Raw genomic sequence first — 19336 nt, forward strand, 5'->3', positions numbered from 1 at the left:
TGCCTCCACCCCCTGTCTAGGGATCCAGGCCAATGCACACTTTTGTGCCTGCATATATCCTCCATGCCAGGTGATTGCGAATGAGAGGGAGAGAGTGGAGAAGTGCTTTCCAAACCAAAGAAATTTCTATCCTTGTCCATTGCGGCATCCTTATCTAGTCCATTATTTGGTGTGGCCATATATATTTATGATAAGAGACAGATGTCCATAGATTCTGTTTGGTAAGGAGGGTCCAACCCATTTTTGTAGCCAAGGCTTGTGCAAATAGGGTTAGATCTTTGAGTCCCCATCCTCCCCATTTCTTGGGCAATGCAATCTTGTTCTAGCTTACCCATGCAAAAACTCTTTTGTCCTAACAACCATTCCACAGATATCTGCAACAAATCTATTGGAGACGAGCCAATGTACTTCTGGGAATCCATGCCAATGCCATCCAGAATATTGGGGTAGCTTCCAAGACGAATTTGATAAGCACTAGTCTTCCAGCTCTGGACAAGAAATGGTGGCACCAGTTTGAAATTCTTTTCTCTAATTTTATTACCAACCAGATCCAATCTGCAATCTTTTGGCTCAGGGGCTTGATCCAGAAACCTAAATATTTGAAGCCCTTATCAAGAGGACGGGTGCTATAGGGGAAATGTTGTGTTGCAAAGTTGGATTCCTGTGAAAATGTGTGAGCCAAAGTGATTGTAGATTTCGCATGATTTGCCAACATACCAGTGGCCCTAGAGAAGATGGCTAGTATCTTATCGAAAGCTATCGAGTCACGAATGCTACCATCCAAAAATATCAAAACATCATCCACGAAAAGGAGATGAGTGAGGTAGCACTTCTCATTGATCTTCAGCTCGAATAATCTGCCACTTCGCTTTTCATGATTGATTAACTGACTAAGACCTTCCATGATAATCAGGAAGAGGAGGGGGGATAGTGGGCATCCTTGTCTGAGTCCCCTTTCAGTGTGGAAAAAAGGAGAGGTAGAGCCATTAATAAGGATACTGAAGGATGGCATGTAGATGCAGGCCATGATCCAAGTGGTAAATAGGTGCGGAAATCCTAGGTGGATAAGAAGCATTTGATATAAAACCAGCTAACCCGATCAAAAGATTTTTCCAGATCAATCTTTAGGATGATCCCCTTTAGTTTCCTAGATCGAATTGAGTGAATAACTTCTTGTGCAGTGCCAATGGCTTCATGGATCTGATGGTCTTCCAGGAAGGCAAATTGTTCAGGTAAGATGTGATGAGAGAGAATAGGTCTTATACGATTTGCAATGATCTTGGATATAATTTTGTAGAGGTAGTTGTAGAGTGAGATGAGATGGAAGTCATTGAAGGATGATGGGGAATTTGATTTGGGGATGAGGGTGATGAAAGTGGAATTTATGGCATTGTACAATTTGCTTGAAGTCCGGCATTCCTCCACAACCTGGAGAAGGTCATGTGCCAAAAGATCGTAGAAAACCAGATAGAACTCAATAGTCCACCCATCTGGTCCCGGGATTTTATAGTTTTTGAACCACTTTAATGTCCCCTCAAGTTCCGCAAGCATTATAGGTGAATTGAGATCTTGCGCTTCCTCCTCCCCTACAAATCTAGGGAAATAGCCTGCCACTTGGATGATATCAGCTAGATTGGCCTCTTGTGGAGATTTGTATAGATGCTGAAAGTGAGAGGTGCCTAAAAGAGATAGCTTTTTAAAAGTGTCAGCCACACCTCCATCTAGAAGAGGCATTTTCCAGATTGTATTAGCTATCTTCCTTCCTTTTGCATAGTTCTGAAAAAACTTTGTGTTATCATCGCCAACCTGTAACCAGATTGCTCTACTCTTCAGTCTCCATGTTTCTTCTCTTTCCTTCAGGATCTTTTCTCTCTGTTTTTCGAGCTCAATAAGATGATATTTCTCATTTGCAGATGCAAAACCCTTGTTGCTGTCATCCAAAAGCTCGTTCAGTTCAACTTCAATAGCTGATATGGTCTGATCATCCTTCAATTTTTTCTCCTTTGCCCAGGTGATGGATAAGTGTTTTAGCTGAGATAGGTTGTGGTAGAATCCTTCAGCTGCAGATTCGTGACTAGAGATGGGATGGGATGTCCAATAGTCTGAGACCAACTTAATATATCCAGATCTTGGAGCCAAACATGATTAAATTTGAAAGGAGACTTTGGTTTGGCTTCAGGTCCAAGGATTTCCAAATAAATAGGTGAGTGGTCTGATATCCCTCTAGACCCTACCCATTGTCTATATCTATTTAGCATCTGAAGCAAAGGCACTTTAATCAGGAAGCGATCAAGCCTTCTAGCTAGAGTTGCATCCCCAACTCTTCGGTTTCTCCAAGTGGGCAAGGGCTTGATCATTGGGACATCAGTGAGGTTGTGCTGATCCAGAATGTCCCTGAAGAAATCTGACATAGGGTCAACTTGAGCTTGTGATCCCCAGGATTCCCCAAAGCCTAGGGAGAAGTTAAGATCACCCCCAATAATCACCTGATCAACAACTGTGATTTCAGTATTAAGGAAATGCTGCCAAAATTCATCTCTCCGCTGACAGGGTCCATACACATTGATAACTCTGATTGTCATACCTAGATCGACCAAGAATAAGTCCAATCCAATGAATCCCACTCCTCCCCAAGAGGCTGATACATTTATGGAGTGAGGATCATATCTGATGGCTAGTCCCCCTGATCTACCCACAACATCTAGAGAGAGGAATTGCCAACCAGGTTTAATGGCTGCTAGGGTTTGATTGATGGACTCAGCGTTTCCCAGGGTTTCTTGCAGCATGATAATATCCACAGGTTCAATATCAAATAACCTCCGCAGGGCTAGTTTTTTGGAGGCACTAGCCATGCCTCTGTAATTGAAGGAGAGGCATTTCATGGTGGAACTCTCCCAGGGGTGTTCATTGCTCTAAGAACCCCTTCAAGTGGATTGTTTTCCAGAGACTACTTCTACCTCGACCTTCAGAATAGCTTTTGAGAGATTAGATTTACGACCCTGAGTCACTTGAGTGATTGACCCAGGGAAGGTGAGACCTAGGCCAGTCTGGTAGCTGGTGTCTGGGATGAAGCGGGAGCGAAGGTTGTATGAATGGGGCAAAGCAGGACGGTCCATGACCGATGGCAGGGGGGAGGGGGGGGGAGAGGAAGGGATGGGGAGGTGGTGGAGATGAGGGGAGGGGGCAAGGAGATCGCACAGGAAATAGCAGGTGACATATACAATGCAGATGAAGTATCTAATGATGCACTGCAAGCAAATGAGACAGAAGTAATATTTGAGATAGGGGGAGAAAAGAGAGATGTACCCACTTTTCTTGTGGCCTCTGCAGCAGCAGCAACTCTAGCACGGGTCAGTGGAGGCGATGGCGTTTTGTGTTGCTCATCCGCTGCTTTGGAGGATTCGCCTCGATCATGTGCTCTGTGAGCCGATACCGGGGTGTTGGCCTGATTAACTGTTGCTTTGCCCTTTTGAGGAGTTGGTGAGCTATGAGGGTCAACTGATTTTATGAGCAGAGGACAATACTTGTAGATATTCCCTACCTTGTGGCACCTCCTACATTGAAAAGGAACCCCCTCATAGTCCAGGATCTGGACTCTGGTGTAATGCCGCCATTTTAGTGTAATTTTCTCTTCCAGGCCCTCCCTCGTATCTAAATATACCAGAATTCTAGCCATCAATCTATTCTTGGTCTGCACATAGGTCTTTTCGTAATCTAGATATGTACCAAGGGCATTCCCAATCCTTACAAAGACTGCTTCAGACCAATACTGTAGAGGTAGCCCTAGTAATCTAACCCATATGGGGTCGACGCCTATTTGCTCCCGTTCTGGGTCAAATAATGGATTCCAACGTTTGAGAAGGACCGACGCCATCTCAATGTGCCAGTATTTCGCAAGAACTAGCTCTGTGTAGTCCACCTTGGAGAAATGCAGCGCGAACCATCCCCTTGCTAGATTCTGAACCTCTGGTAGCTCTTGGAGAGTGCTGCCCCAAATTTCCTTGACCCAGCTTGTTAATCTTGCCGTTGAGTATGCCCTTCCTCTGACATGCCCAACCAGTACCATATTGGCCTTGTCCACTACCTCTCCCATCAGAATGTCCTCTCCAAATATGATAGTGAGGTCCTTTGAGGTAGATTTCACACACTTTACTTTTCTCTTCCCAGTCCACGGAGCAGATGGGTGTCCTTGCAGCGGATTTGTGCCTTCTTGAGTCTGCGGTGCCACTACTTTGACCCTAATCATGGGTGTTTCGAAGCTACCTGAGGGGAGGGTGCTAGGGTTTGGCAGAATTTGGGGATCAGGACAAGATGGAGGCGAGGGAATGATTGAAGGGATCGGATCGAATGTTGGCGACGGAGGAGATACAACGGTGAGCAGGTTTAGGGTCCCGGGGGATAGCGGAGGGTAGTCAAGGCCCAAAGATTCAAGGGAGAGCGAGCCAAATTGTAAGGGGGATGAAGAATAACCAGGCAAAGTGACAACCGATGCAGAGGAAGGGTAAACCGGAACCGAGAGCGGTAGCAATTCAGAGCTGGAATGGTTAGGGTTAGGGCTACGAAAGATAGACTGCCTGTGATACGGGTCCTAGGAGTAGTCTACCTCCTCCTCGAAATCCATACTGTCCATGATTTCGGGAATCGCCACCGAGACCGCCAGAGAGACCATTTCCCACAACCTTAGTCTCATATTTTCTGTAGCTATATAATTTTACCTCAAGTATGGTTTCACCCATAGCTCTGAAATATTACCGCATTCTCATATCTCTATATTTCACTTGAAATTAATCCACCCTATATTCTCGTAATATATATAAGATTCAAAACCAAAATAGTTAATGATTTATTGCACCGCTTTAAAGTGGTAGGTGGTATTATTTTGGAGGATGCGATACAACATGGGGTTGCCACGTAGCAAAAAGGTGGGCTGGGAAAACCACTAATCTCGCATGCTTTTTGAGTGTTAAGTGTTTGCTGAGTTGAGCATGCGATATGGAATTTTAACTGTTCATTTATTTTTATGAATCTCGAGGAAAATACAAATGAAGGGGGTCTAATTCTTAGTGCGGGGTGGGCCATTGGTTGATTTTGCAGGGAGAAGAGGTAGTATAGGCTTGTAGGGAGAAATTAATATAAAGTCCAAAACTTTATATTAATAGGGTTTTGTGAAGTAAGGGGTAAAAAGAGGGATTATATATATATATATATATATATATATATATATATATATATATATATATATATATATATATATATATATATATATATATATATATATATATATATATAGATATATATTTACTTTATGTGATTTATCCCACATACACAAGGGAACATTCTTCATGATGGTTTATATAAGCCCATAGTTACATTGTGTTTCAACAAAATAAGCCCAAGGCTACCCACTTGTGCTTGGTGTTAGGTGTGCTAGGCTTAGGTATTGTGAATGCAGGTCACATGGAGATGGAGTGAGAGCTAAGATTTCAGGCTTATTTTTTATGCAAATTTCAATAAAATCCAAGGCTTTAAAACCAGAAGCTCTGCAATATATAACCTTTTTGTCACACAAACCTATTCTTAATGATTTGAAAGAAGGTATTCGGCTTATGCTGGGGTAATATTCAGATGAATTAACAAGGAAAGTGGGTGATAAAGCAGGAAGCTGAGTAAAGGATGATGGAAAATGGAGAGGAAGCGGGGCAAGTTAGCAAGCCAAAAGCTTCATCATGAGAGCAACAAAGAATATCTAAATCATCAGATTTCCTATAATTATAGGAACCTAACAGTATGTAGGCATCGCCTCGGCCCATTTCATAAAATAGTCAAAGACAATGATGATATAACCATGTTCCCCGGCTGAGCGAGGGTTACATGTCATGAAATCAATAACCCGTTTGGAAAATGGGCCAACGAGAATTACTGGGTGTAGGGGTGCGGGTGGGGCACACTTTTTGTGGTTGAAAATCCAGCATTCATGGCATTTTTGGACAGCTAGAATGAAATCTTTGAAGATAGAAGGCCAGAAATAACCAGTGCGAAGGATCTTTTGAGCAGTGGAATATCCAGACATATGACCACCACAGGCACCAGAGTTGCAATCATTTAGGACCCGCTCAACTTCTTCACGGGTGAGACATCTGCGAAGGAAAAAATCCACACCAACCTGATACAAGGTATCAACGAGGATTCGATAGGGTTGGGACTAATGCTAGATCCGGTGTCGGTCCGATCGGGACAACTCAGATCAGAAGGTCTGGGTTTGGAGATAAACAATAATGTCTCCATACCAAGGGTCAAGAGTGTTGATTAGAAACAGTGTTTCATCAGGTATCTGCTCAGTAAAATTGGTTGGGGTGATTGAAGATGGAAAAGCACAGAGTAACTCAACAAAGATGAGCGATTTCTTTGATTTGGCAGCAATGAATTCCAAATCAAACTCCTGTAGGATGACGATCCATTTGGAGTATTTACCCCCCAACAACTGACGAGTCAGTATATATGTCATGGGGTTGCAATCAGAAATTATAGTGGTTTTCATTAAAAGGATATAGTGTCGAAAACTTTGGATGACATGAACCACCACCAAAGCAAGCTTCTCAACATGAGCATAGCGGGACTTAGTATCAAGAAGATTTTGGCGCAAATAATCAACCACGTGCTCGTTGCCATCATGGTCATCCTGAACTAACACCATAGCAATGGTGTTATCAGTTGCATCCAAATACCAGGAATATCGTGGAAGTAATTGGGGGGATGGAGTAAAGGAGAATTGATCAGGGCTTTCTTTAAAGCATCGAAGGATTCTTGAGCAACTTCATCCCAAATAAAAGTGATCCCCTTCTTAAGTAAGCGAGTATAACCTTTGGAAAGTTTGGCGTAATTCGGGACAAATCGATGGAGAAAATTAGCTTTTCCCTGCAAGATCTGCAATTGCAACAGTGATGAAGGAGGGGGTAGATTGACTATGGCCTCAACTTTCCAAGGATCAATCCTGATCCCTTCACGAGACATAACAAAACCTAAGAGCCGATCAGAATCGACACAAAATGCACACTTGTGTGGATTGAGATGGATATTATAATGTGACATCGTAAGAAGATATCTCTTAAGTGATTTGGATGGTCATGACGTTTAGTCGAATGGGCAGTCAAGTCGTTGAGGTATGACTGAACAATATGACAAATGTCATGGAATGCATAGGACATTGCTAGCTGAAAAATGGCCCTAGCATTATTCAGACTAAAAGGAAGTTTTTTTTAAGCGAAGGTACCCCAAGGACAGATAAATGTTGTTTTATGCTGATCGACGGGTGAAATGTTAATATGGTTATAGCCAGAAAAGCCATCCATGAAAGAAAAAATCTCACTCCCTGCACATTTGTCAATGATCTGGTCGATAAAGGGAGTAGGATAATTATCTTTAGGACATGCGTGATTGATATCATGGTAATCAACACAAACACGTATTGTGCCCTACTTTTTGGCAGCAGGGACTATATTGGATGCCCAATCTGTCAATGGAATAGGATAAATGAAACCCGCTTCCAAAATATTTTCTACTTCTGCTTCGATAGCAACAACCTTTCGAGGGTGCACAAGGCGAAGCTGTTGTTGAATAGGTTTAGCACCAGGATATGTTGAGATCTCACACACCACTATGGCTGGATCAATACCAGGCATCTCCTCGTATAACCAAGTGAAAAAGAATCAGAATTCTTTAAAAAGCTGCGTATAGATCTTGATCTCATCTGGAGAACAAGAAACCCTTATATGGATGTTCTCGAAAACTCCTGTTTAATGGAAATGTCAATAGGCATCGTAGCAGTGATGTTTCCCATATTACCCTCTGACAAAATTTCATGTACCCGAACAGGTGTTTGAAACAGAGGCGTAAAAGGATGAGAAACATACTCTTTAGGACAGGAAGGCATCTCATTGAGGCAAGGGAGAAAGGAAGAACAATGATGTAGACCGTTCCATGGAAATTCCTCCAGAGACATGACCTCCACGAGACTCTTGTCAGTAGGGAATGTCTCATTCAAGGGATCCGGAGAATCCCAAGAACCAAAACAAGGGGATGGAACATAAGTGTCCAAGTTCATACTGAAGACAATATGACTTTCTTAAGCATCCATCGAAGCTAAAACAATTTCTTGATAATTTATCTCCAATGGAATTAAAGGCATAGCATCGCTAAATGAGTCAATTTGATCATCGGAAGGGATAATCCAAGGATCCGTGGGATCTGAGATCATATTGACTGAATGAACATTTGGAGGTGGGAGAGTAAAAGTACATGTTAGCACTTGAAATTTCACCTCAGGCTGAGAAAGGTAAACCTCAAGGCAACATCAAACCACTTAGCTTCGTAGCTAGCCCTACGGGGCAGGAGAGGGCTCTCTCCGGTCTATCTCGATAAAGATCTTCAATGGGAGAGATAACCAATAGGGTAACACTGATTTTAGGCCAGTAAACTGATCAAAGGGTTGATTTGGGATTTTTAGGGTTTTTGGTGGCAAATTGAGGAAATGGCAATTTTGGGTGCGGGGATTGGACACAGTTTCTGCAGGGGGTTCTTTGGGGCGAGGTAGGAAACAATATTGATGCCTTTTATAGAGATGGATGGATGAGAATGACTGGTGAGGAGTTAAGGAGAGCAAGCAATAACCTTGAATTCCCCTTAAACAGTTGAAAACATTGATATTAAGCAAACATAAAAGCAGAGCATGACAGTCATGAGTTCTACTTTAACACTTCATTTGCCTAATTTGCAGAAGGAAAATTAAGGAAATGATTCACATAACACACTTACAAGTATAAAGAGAAACACACCATCAATACATGTGACCACAAGAATCCCAAAAAGGACTGCAAAACCCTGGTCTTCCTTTGCCAAAAATTGCAGAGATACAGTGAATAATACAATAAGAGCTTCTCCCTCAAGAGTCCAACCTTCCAACCTCTGAAAATGACTAAGAAAATAGATAATATAGGCAATACAACCTATTCCCTTGCCTCTAGGGGTCGATCTCATCCTTCTAGGAGCTGTTTCAACCAATTCTAAACTAAGCACTGAAAACTAGGCAGTCAAAACAACTTGCCTCTATAAACTAGGCAACCAATTCATTCATTAAATGCATGTTATTTCATGAATGAATCTTCTAGAGAAGGTAAATAAGTGTCATATCAACATTAAAATACATAAATTACATCAAAGAGGGTGAAAAATCCCATCAAAAGTCAAAACTAGTAAAAGCTGGGCGAATCCATGAGCTGTAAGTGAAAAATTGTGAAAATTGCCTGATGGGTCGCGCGCCAAATCCTGACGGGTTGCGCGCCTTTGATAGCACTTTTAGGGCACTTCCAGGTGTCCAAATGGGGCAAGAGTAGGCTTTTGGAAAGGTCTAGATGTCTACTTTCCAACCCAAGTGGAATTTCTGAATTTGGTGGTCATTAACCCCTCCAAAATTGCAATCTCCCAAGACTGCTTTCTGTGTGTCAAAAATGTGGCAGAAAGTCATTTTTTGCTTGTTTTTTTACTTTCTGGAGGCCCAAAACTTCATAAAATATCTTGGAAATGGGTGAGAATGTGTAACTTTTCATGAAAAATCCAGAAATTTTGAGTTTTCCTAGAACGGAGTTGCCAAATGAAAGGGTCACGCGGGGGGTGAGACCCGTCAAGCGGAAAAACCTGTTTATGGCACAAAAAATTCACAAATGACAAAATTTTCTCCAAATTTCTTGAAATTTGGGCTGGCAGTCCCCAATCAAGTACCATGCTCAGTCAAAGAGGATTTGACCAAAATTTGGAGTGGATCGGGCCTTTTCCGTCGTTTTAGTGCCTTGGCCAACCTCCTTGGATCCGGCGATTGTAATTTTGACATTTCTCTAAAACCATGACACCTGTGCAAAAAGTGAAGGAGGTTTTTTCTTCTTTGGCATATTGTGGACAAAAATCTCTCTCAGTTTTCCAAAATTCATCTTTTATTGCTCTAGAACATCATTTGAGTGCGACTTATCCCGATGTGTGAAACAAGGAATTTTGTCGAAATGGAGCGAAATGAAGGGGATAGGGGGCTTCTAAATTCTTGGGGAAATTTTTGGGAGTGGGGAGGGATGTTAGGAAGCAGGGGAAAGTGGAATCTCAGAGATTAAGCGAGGGGAAGGGGTCCAAAAGGGCAAAACACAGGCCAAACCTAGAAAATTTCCAGGTTGTAGCTAGAAACTAGGGTTTGTGCAAAAATGAGGAATTTGGCGGATCTAAGGGATGGGAAGTGTTTGATAAGTTACTTTAAGGATAGGGGAAGGTGTATGAACATCAGGAAACAAGTTTTACTGATGATTTGACCGTCCAAGAGAAATTGGCTTCAAAACCCTAGGAGAGGGAAATGACCTTGCTTAGGCGCAACTGAAGCATGGACAAGGTGTAAAATGACTCATTAGACACTGAAATGATAATGAAAACCCTCTGAATGATGTTAGACTCAGCTGAATAGTGACATAGATTGGCATTTGGGCAATTTTAGAAGGAGTGAAAGCAAACCCTAGACCTAATTCCTAGTGACCGAATTTTGCTTGAAAACTCTTTGAAATGACAAAATTTGACCTTGACACTCTAAGACCACTTTGTAAGAGCATTTTTGATCACTGGAGGAAGGCTGGAAAGACTGACACTAACATTGGCTTCAATGGGGATGGTAGCTCCTTGGAGGTGCCAAGAACCTCAGACCTCTGGGAGAGCAGACCAGCGCCTTCATCCATTGGGCTATGGAGTCCATTATTTCGGCAAACGACACAAGACTTTGACTCATTTATTGACTGAAAACTTGATTGAAAATTGACCGAAAATTAACTGAAACTTGACTCAAACCGACTCGATGGCAAACTGAAATAACTTGAAAAACTCACTCAACAGACCAAACACAAATGACTCATGACTGACTTAAAACAAGACTTACAAAGCTTATTGAAGGGCAGCAGTCCATCACGATTTGAAAACATGATGACAACCACCTGTGTTTCTTACAAAACAATATACCATCAAACTATTTCAAAATGCCAATGCAACCAATCAAGCAGATGCCTTCTTGATTGATTCTTCTTATCAGATCTTCTGGTCAACAGTACAAACCTATAACTGAGCATCCAAAAACATAGCTGACCATGATCTCCTTCATCACTGAACAGTGCAATAAACACTTTCACTGCTGGCTGCAACAAACTTGCTAAAGGATCCTGAAAAACATGATGATTTGTCACTGCCATATCCTGCTGAAAGATCAAGGTGTCCTTTGTTTCAAATTCTGATCTGCCTTCATCATGTGCTCCGATAAAAGTATGCTCATGGGCTTCAAAAAATTTTGAACAAGTAGATGAGCAGATCTCCTCTTGAAAAAACATTTTAGCACATGAAACATATGAAGAAGAATCTGAATGGAAATCCTGAATGTTTTGTTCTTCTATGGTGTGAATGTGCTGTAGGTCATATTCATATGATATCACAACCAAATTATCAAGTTCCTTATTACATTCTTCAATATTATCAAGCACAGTATTATCATTTAGATCGTTTGCCACAAATTCACTCAAAGAAACTTTTCACTTGCTTGAGCAAAGATCTCACCTTGCTGTTCATGAGCTGACTGAATGACCTCCTCATGAAGACTCGGTTCTAATGACAGACTGGCAGCACGACTGAGAACATTTGAATCCATACCGCTTTCTATGATCTCAACAACAAAATTCTCCTTTTCAGGATTCAGCAAAAGGTATTCTTGGTCATCATGATTTGAATGTTGATCTGAAATAGTTGACTTGACTGCATCACATTCTGAAATTGAATCTTGACCACCCTACATGTTGTCTTCTTCTGTGGGCAGATCTAAAATAGAACCATCTCTTTCATCATTTTCAGCCATATTACCATCTTCAACCTGCTGATCTTGATTTTGCTGCAAAATATCCTGATCATCTTGATGGGTATCCACTAGGTTCTCTTCATGTTGCTGAAATGGATTCTCATACAGAGCCTCCATGATCTCAACATCCATAAAATTGTCATCTTCATAATATTTCTCAAGGCTTTCAATAAAACTATAAGCATGCTTGCAACAGTCTTGAACTAGATTTAATGATGGATAAGAGTCCATATATCTTTCAATGAACATAGCATGAAAATCCTTTAAACAGTAAATACAAGCAGGCGGCAAACTTTCATACCATGATTGGGCTTCACCTTCCAGAGTGGCCAGGAATATCTTCATCAAGCAATCTTCAGGAAAATCCACCTTCAACTTGCGAATATGCATATGAAATCTAACTAGATGTAAAGCAGCATCCTTCTTACCATCATCATTAAATATAGGCAGATTCCTTGACCAATCTACCTTTGGAATTTTATTCGAAAAACATGGAATGTGATCTCGGCTCAAGGGAGCATATCTTCTTGTGATTCGATCCATCTTGAAAAGCTCAAAGCTACTGATCTCTCTGCAGTGAAGTCACCATGAAGCATTGAACTCTGGAGATTTCAGTGAAGGAGTCGCCAAGTAAATGATTTCAGCCTTGTCAGTGTCTGATCGTTGTCCACTATCAATAATCAGATCTGAACTTGATACATGTACTGGGGTAAAATGAAAATGAAGTGCTGTATTCACAAGCTCACGAAGATTGACTGAAGCAAATTTTATCTACTTCCGCTTATGCAAAGCAAAAGCGTTTCGAAGGCTACCTGGCATAACTTCAGGCTCCGTCTAAGACTTATGAAACACACACATCAACCCACAAACAAGTTTGTTCTCCCCAGTATGGTCGCCAATATGTTAGCGCTTGAAATTTCACCTCAGGCTGAGAAAGGTAAACCTCAAGGCAACATCAAACCACTTAGCCTCGTAGCTAGCCCTACGGGGCAGGAGAGGGCTCTCTCCGGTCTATCTCGATAAAGATCTTCAATGGGCGAGATAACCAATAGGGTAACACTGATTTTAGGCTAGTAAACTGATCAAAGGGTTGATTTGGGATATTTAGGGTTTTTGGTGGCAAATTGAGGAAATGGCAATTTTGGGTGCGGGGATTGGACACAGTTTCTGCAGGGGGTTCTTTGGGGCGAGGTAGGAAACAATATTGATGCCTTTGATAGAGATGGATGGATGAGAATGACTGGTGAGGAGTTAAGGAGAGCAAGCAATAACCTTGAATTCCCCTTAAACAGTTGAAAACATTGATATTAAGCAAACATAAAAGCAGAGCATGACAGTCATGAGTTCTAATTTAACACTTCATTTGCCTAATTTGCAGAAGGAAAATTAAGGAAATGATTCACATAACACACTTACAAGTACAAAGAGAAACACACCATCAATACATGTGACCACAAGAATCCCAAAAGGACTGCAAAACCCTGGTCTTCCTTTGCCAAAAATTGCAGAGATACAGTGAATAATACAATAAGAGCTTCTCCCTCAAGAGTCCAACCTTCCAACCTCTGAAAATGACTAAGAAAATACATAATATAGGCAATCCAACCTATTCCCTTGCCTCTAGGTGTCGAGCTCATCCTTCTAGGAGCTGTTTCAACCAATTCTAAACTAAGCACTGAAAACTAGGCAGTCAAAACAACTTGCCTCTATAAACTAGGAAACCAATTCATTCATTAAATGCATGTTATTTCATGAATGAATCTTCTAGAGAAGGTAAATAAGTGTCATATCAATATGAAAATACATAAATTACATCAAAGAGGGTGAAAAATCCCATCAAAAGTCAAAACTAGTAAAAGCTGGGCGAATCCATGAGCTGTAAGTGAAAAATTGTGAAAATTGCCTGATGGGTTGCGCGCCAAATCCTGACGGGTCGCACACCTTTGAGAGCACTTTTAGGGAACTTCTAGGTGTCCAAATGGGATAAGAGTAGGCTTGTTGGAAAGGTATAGATGTCTACTTTCCAACACAAGTGGAATTTCGGAATTTGGTGGTCATTTACCCCTCCAAAATTGCAATCTCCCAAGACTGCTTTCTGTGTGTCAAAAATGTTGCAGAAAGTCATTTTTTGCTTGTTTTTTGACTTTCTGGAGGCCCAAAACTTCATAAAATCTCTTGGAAATGGGTGAGCATGTGTAAATTTTCATGAAAAATCCAGAAATGCTGAGTTTTCCTGGAACAGAGTTGCCAAATGAAAGGGTCGCGCGGGGGGTGAGACCCGTCAAGCGGAAAAACCTGTTTATGGCACAAAAAATTCACAAATGACAAAATTTTCTCCAAATTTCTTGAAATTTGGGCTGGGAGTCCCCAATCAAGTACCATGCTTAGTCAAAGAGGCTTTGACCAAAATTTGGAGTGGATCGGGCCTTTTCCGTCGTTTTAGTGCCTTGACCAACCTCCTTGGATCCGACGATTGTAATTTTGACATTTCTCTAAAACCATGCCACCTGTGAAAAAAGTGAAGGAGGTTTTTTCTTCTTTGGCATATTGTGGACAAAAACCTCTCTCAGTTTTCTAAAATTCATCTTTTATTGCTCTGGAACATCATTTGAGTGCAACTTGTCCCGATGTGTGAAACAAGGAATTTTGTCGAAATGGAGCGAAATGAAGGGGATAGGGGGCTTCTAAATTCTTGGGGAAATTTTTGGGAGTGGGGAGGGATGTTAGGAAGCAGGGGAAAGTGGAATCTCAGAGATTGAGCGAGGGGAAGGGGTCCAAAAGGGCAAAACACAGGCCAAACCTAGAAAATTGCCAGGTTGTAGTTAGAAACTAGGGTTTGTGCAAAAATGAGGAATTTGGCAGATCTAAGGGATGGGAAGTGTTTGATAAGGTACTTTAAGGATAGGGGAAGGTGTATGAACATCAGGAAACAAGTTTTGCCGATGATTTGACCGTCCAAGAGAAATTGGCTTCAAAACCCTAGGAGAGGGAAATGACCTTACCTAGGCGCAATTGAAGCATGGACAAGGTGTAAAATGACTCATTAGACACTGAAATGATAATGACAACCCTCTGAATGATGATAGACTCATCTGAATAGTGACATAGATTGGCATTTGAGCAATTTTAGAAGGAGTGAAAGCAAACCCTAGACCTAATTCCTAGTGACCAAATTTTGCTTGAAAACTCTTTGAAATGACAAAATTTGACCTTGACACTCTGAGACCACTTTGTAAGAGCATGTTTGATCACTGGAGGAAGGCTGGAAAGACTGACACTAACATTGGCTCCAATGGGGATGGTAGCTCCTTGGAGGTGCCAAGAACCTCAGACCTCTGGGAGAGCAGACCAGCGCCTTCATCCATTGGGCTATGGAGTCCATTATTTCGGCAAACGACACAAGACTTTGACTCATTTATTGACTGAAAACTTGACTGAAAACTGACCGAAACTTAACTGAAACTTGACTCAAACCGACTCGATGGAAAACTGAAATAACTTGAAAAACTCACTCAACAGACCAAACACAAATGACTCATGACTGACTTAAAACAAGACTTACAAAGCTTATTGAAGGGCAGCAGTCCATCACGATTTGAAAACATGATGACAATCACTTGTGTTTCTTACAAAACAATATACCATCAAACTATTTCAAAATGCCAATGCAACCAATCAAGCAGATGCCTTCTTTATTGATTCTTCTTATCAGATCTTCTGGTCAATAGTACAAACCTATAACTGATCATCCAAAAACATAGCTGACCATGATCTCCTTCATCACTGAAGACTGCAATAAACACTTTCACTGCTGGGTGCAACAAACTTGCTGAAGGATCCTGAAAAACATGATGATTTGTCACTGCCATCTCCTGCTGAAAGATCAAGGTGTCCTTTGTTTCAAATTCTGATCTGCCTTCATCATGTGCTTCGATAAAAGTATGCTCATGGGCTTCAAAAAATTCTGAACAAGTAGATGAGCAGATCTCCTCTTGAAAAAACATTTCAGCACATGAAACATATGAAGAAGAATCTGAGTGGAAATCCTGAATGTTTTGTTCTTCTATGGTGTGAATGTGCTATAGGTCATCTTCATATGATATCACAACCAAATTATCAAGTTCCTTATTACATTCTTCAATATTATCAAGCACAGTAATATCATTTAGATCGTTTGCCACAAATTCACTCAAAGAAACTTTTCACTTGCTTGAGCAAAGATCTCACCTTGCTGTTCATGAGCTGACTGAATGACCTCCTCATGAAGACTAGGTTCTAATGACAGACTGGCAGCACGACTGAGAACATTTGAATCCATACCGCTGTCTATGATCTCAACAACAAAATTCTCCTTTTCAGGATTCAGCACAAGGTATTCTTGGTCATCATGATCTGAATGTTGATCTGAAATAGTTGACTTGACTGCATCACATTCTGAAATTGAATCTTGACCACCCTACACGCTGTCTTCTTCTGTGGGCAGATCTAAAATAGAACCCTCTCTTTCATCATTTTCAGCCATATGACCATCTTCAACCTGCTGATCTTGATTTTGTTGCAAAATATCCTGATCATCTTGATGGGTATCCACTAGGTTCTCTTCATGTTGCTGAAATGTATTCTCATACAGAGCCTCCATGATCTCAACATCCATAAAATTGTCATCTTCATAATATTTCTCAAGGCTTTCAATGAAACTATAAGCATGCTTGCAACAGTCTTGAACTAGATTTAATGATGGATAAGAGTCCATATATCTTTCAATGAACATAGCATGAAAATCCTTTAAACAGTAAATACAAGCAGGCGGCAAACTTTCATACCATGATTGGGCTTCACCTTCCAGAGTGGCCAGGAATATCTTCATCAAGAAATCTTCAGGAAAATCCACCTTCAACTTGCGAATATGCATATGAAGTCTAACTAGATGTAAAGCAGCATCCTTCTTACCATCATCATTAAATATAGGCAGATTCCTTGACCAATCTACCTTTGGAATTTTATTCGGAAAACCTGGAATGTGATCTCGGCTCAAGGGAGCATATCTTCTTGTGATTCGATCCATCTTGAAAAGCTCAAAGCTACTGATCTCTCTGCAGTGAAGTCACCATGAAGCATTGATCTCTGGAGATTTCAGTGAAGGAGTCGCCAAGTAAATGATTTCAGCCTTGTCAGTGTCTGATCGTTGTCCACTATCAATAATCAGATCTGAACTTGATACATGTACTGGGGTAAAATGCAAATGAAGTGCTGTATTCACAAGCTCACGAAGATTGACTGAAGCAGCGTTTATCTACTTCCGCTTATGCAAAGCAAAAGCGTTTTGAAGGCTACCTAGCATAACTTCAGGCTCCATCTAAGACTTATGAAACACACACATTAACCCACAAACAAGTTTGTTCTCCCCAGTATGGTCGCCAATATGTTAGCGCTTGAAATTTCACCTCAGGCTGAGAAAGGTAAACCTCAAGGCAACATCAAACCACTTAGCCTCGTAGCTAGCCCTACGGGGCAGGAGAGGGCTCTCTCTGGTCTATCTCGATAAAGATCTTCAATGGGCGAGATAACCAATAGGGTAACACTGATTTTAGGCTAGTAAACTGATCAAAGGGTTGATTTGGGAATTTTAGGGTTTTTGGTGGCAAATTGAGGAAATGGCAATTTTGGGTGCGGGGATTGGACACAGTTTCTGCAGGGGGTTCTTTGGGGCGAGGTAGGAAACAGTATTGATGCCTTTGATAGAGATGGATGGATGAGAATGACTGGTGAGGAGTTAAGGAGAGCAAGCAATAACCTTGAATTCCCCTTAAACAGTTGAAAACATTGATATTAAGCAAACATAAAAGCAGAGCATGACAGTCATGAGTTCTACTTTAACACTTCATTTGCCTAATTTTCAGAAGGAAAAGTAAGGAAATGATTCACATAACACACTTACAAGTACAAATAGAAACACACCATCAATACATGTGACCACAAGAATCCCAAAAAGGACTGCAAAACCCTGGTCTTCCTTTGCCAAAAATTGCAGAGATACAGTGAATAATACAATAAGAGCTTCTCCCTCAAGAGTCCAACCTTCCAACCTCTGAAAATGACTAAGAAAATACATAATATAGGAAATCCAACCTCTTCCCTTGCCTCTAGGGGTCGAGCTCATCCTTCTAGGAGCTTTTTCAACCAATTCTAAACTAAGCACTGAAAACTAGGCAGTCAAAACAACTTGCCTCTATAAACTAGGAAACCAATTCATTCATTAATGCATGCTATTTCATGAATGAATCTTCTAGAGAAGGTAAATAAGTGTCATATCAACATGAAAATACATAAATTACATCAAAGAGGGTGAACAATCCCATCAAAAGTCAAAACTAGTAAAAGCTGGGCGAATCCATGAGCTGTAAGTGAAAAATTGTGAAAATTGCCTGATGGGTCGCGCGCCAAATCCTGACGGGTCGCGCGCATTTGAGAGCACTTTTAGAGCACTTCCAGGTGTCCAAATGGGGCAATAGTAGGCTTGATGGAAAGTTGTGGATGTCTTCTTTCCAACCCAAGTGGAATTTCGGAATTTGGTGGTCATTTACCCCTCCAAAATTGCAATATCCCAAGACTGCTTTCTGTGTGTCAAAAATGTGGCAGCAAGTCATTTTTTGCTTGTTTTTTGACTTTCTGGAGGCCCAAAACTTCATAAAATCTCTTGGAAATGGGTGAGAATGTGTAAATTTTCATGAAAAATCCAAAAATTCTGAGTTTTCCCGGAACGGAGTTGCCAAATGAAAGGGTCGCGCGGGTGGTGAGACCCGTCAAGTGGAAAAACCTGTTTATGGCACAAAAAATTCACAAATGACAAAATTTTCTCCAAATTTCTTGAAATTTGGGCTGGGAGTCCCCAATCAAGTACCATGCTCAGTCAAAGAGGCTTTGACCAAAATTTGGAGTGGATCGGGCCTTTTCCGTCGTTTTAGTGCCTTGGCCAACCTCCTTGGATCCGACGATTGTAATTTTGACATTTCTCTAAAACCATGACACCTGTACAAAAAGTGAAGGAGGTTTTTTCTTCTTTGGCATATTGTGGACAAAAACCTCTCTCAGTTTTCCAAAATTCATCTTTTATTGCTCTGGAACATCATTTGAGTGCGACTTGTCCCGATGTGTGAAACAAGGAATTTTGTCGAAATGGAGCGAAATGAAGGGGATAGGGGGCTTCTAAATTCTTGGGGAAATTTTTGGGAGTGGGGACTCGGGAGGGATGTTAGGAAGCAGGGGAAAGTGGAATCTCAGAGATTGAGCGAGGGGAAGGGGTCCAAAAGGGCAAAACACAGGCCAAACCTAGAAATTGCCAGGTTGTAGCTAGAAACTAGGGTTTGTGCAAAAATGAGGAATTTGGTGGATCTAAGGGATGGGAAGTGTTTGATAAGG

The sequence above is a fragment of the Pinus tabuliformis genome, chromosome 2_2 (assembly GCF_031772625.1).
Source record: "Pinus tabuliformis cultivar Carrire ecotype Pingquan chromosome 2_2, CPIR1, whole genome shotgun sequence".
Classification (NCBI taxonomy): Eukaryota; Viridiplantae; Streptophyta; class Pinopsida; order Pinales; family Pinaceae; genus Pinus; species Pinus tabuliformis.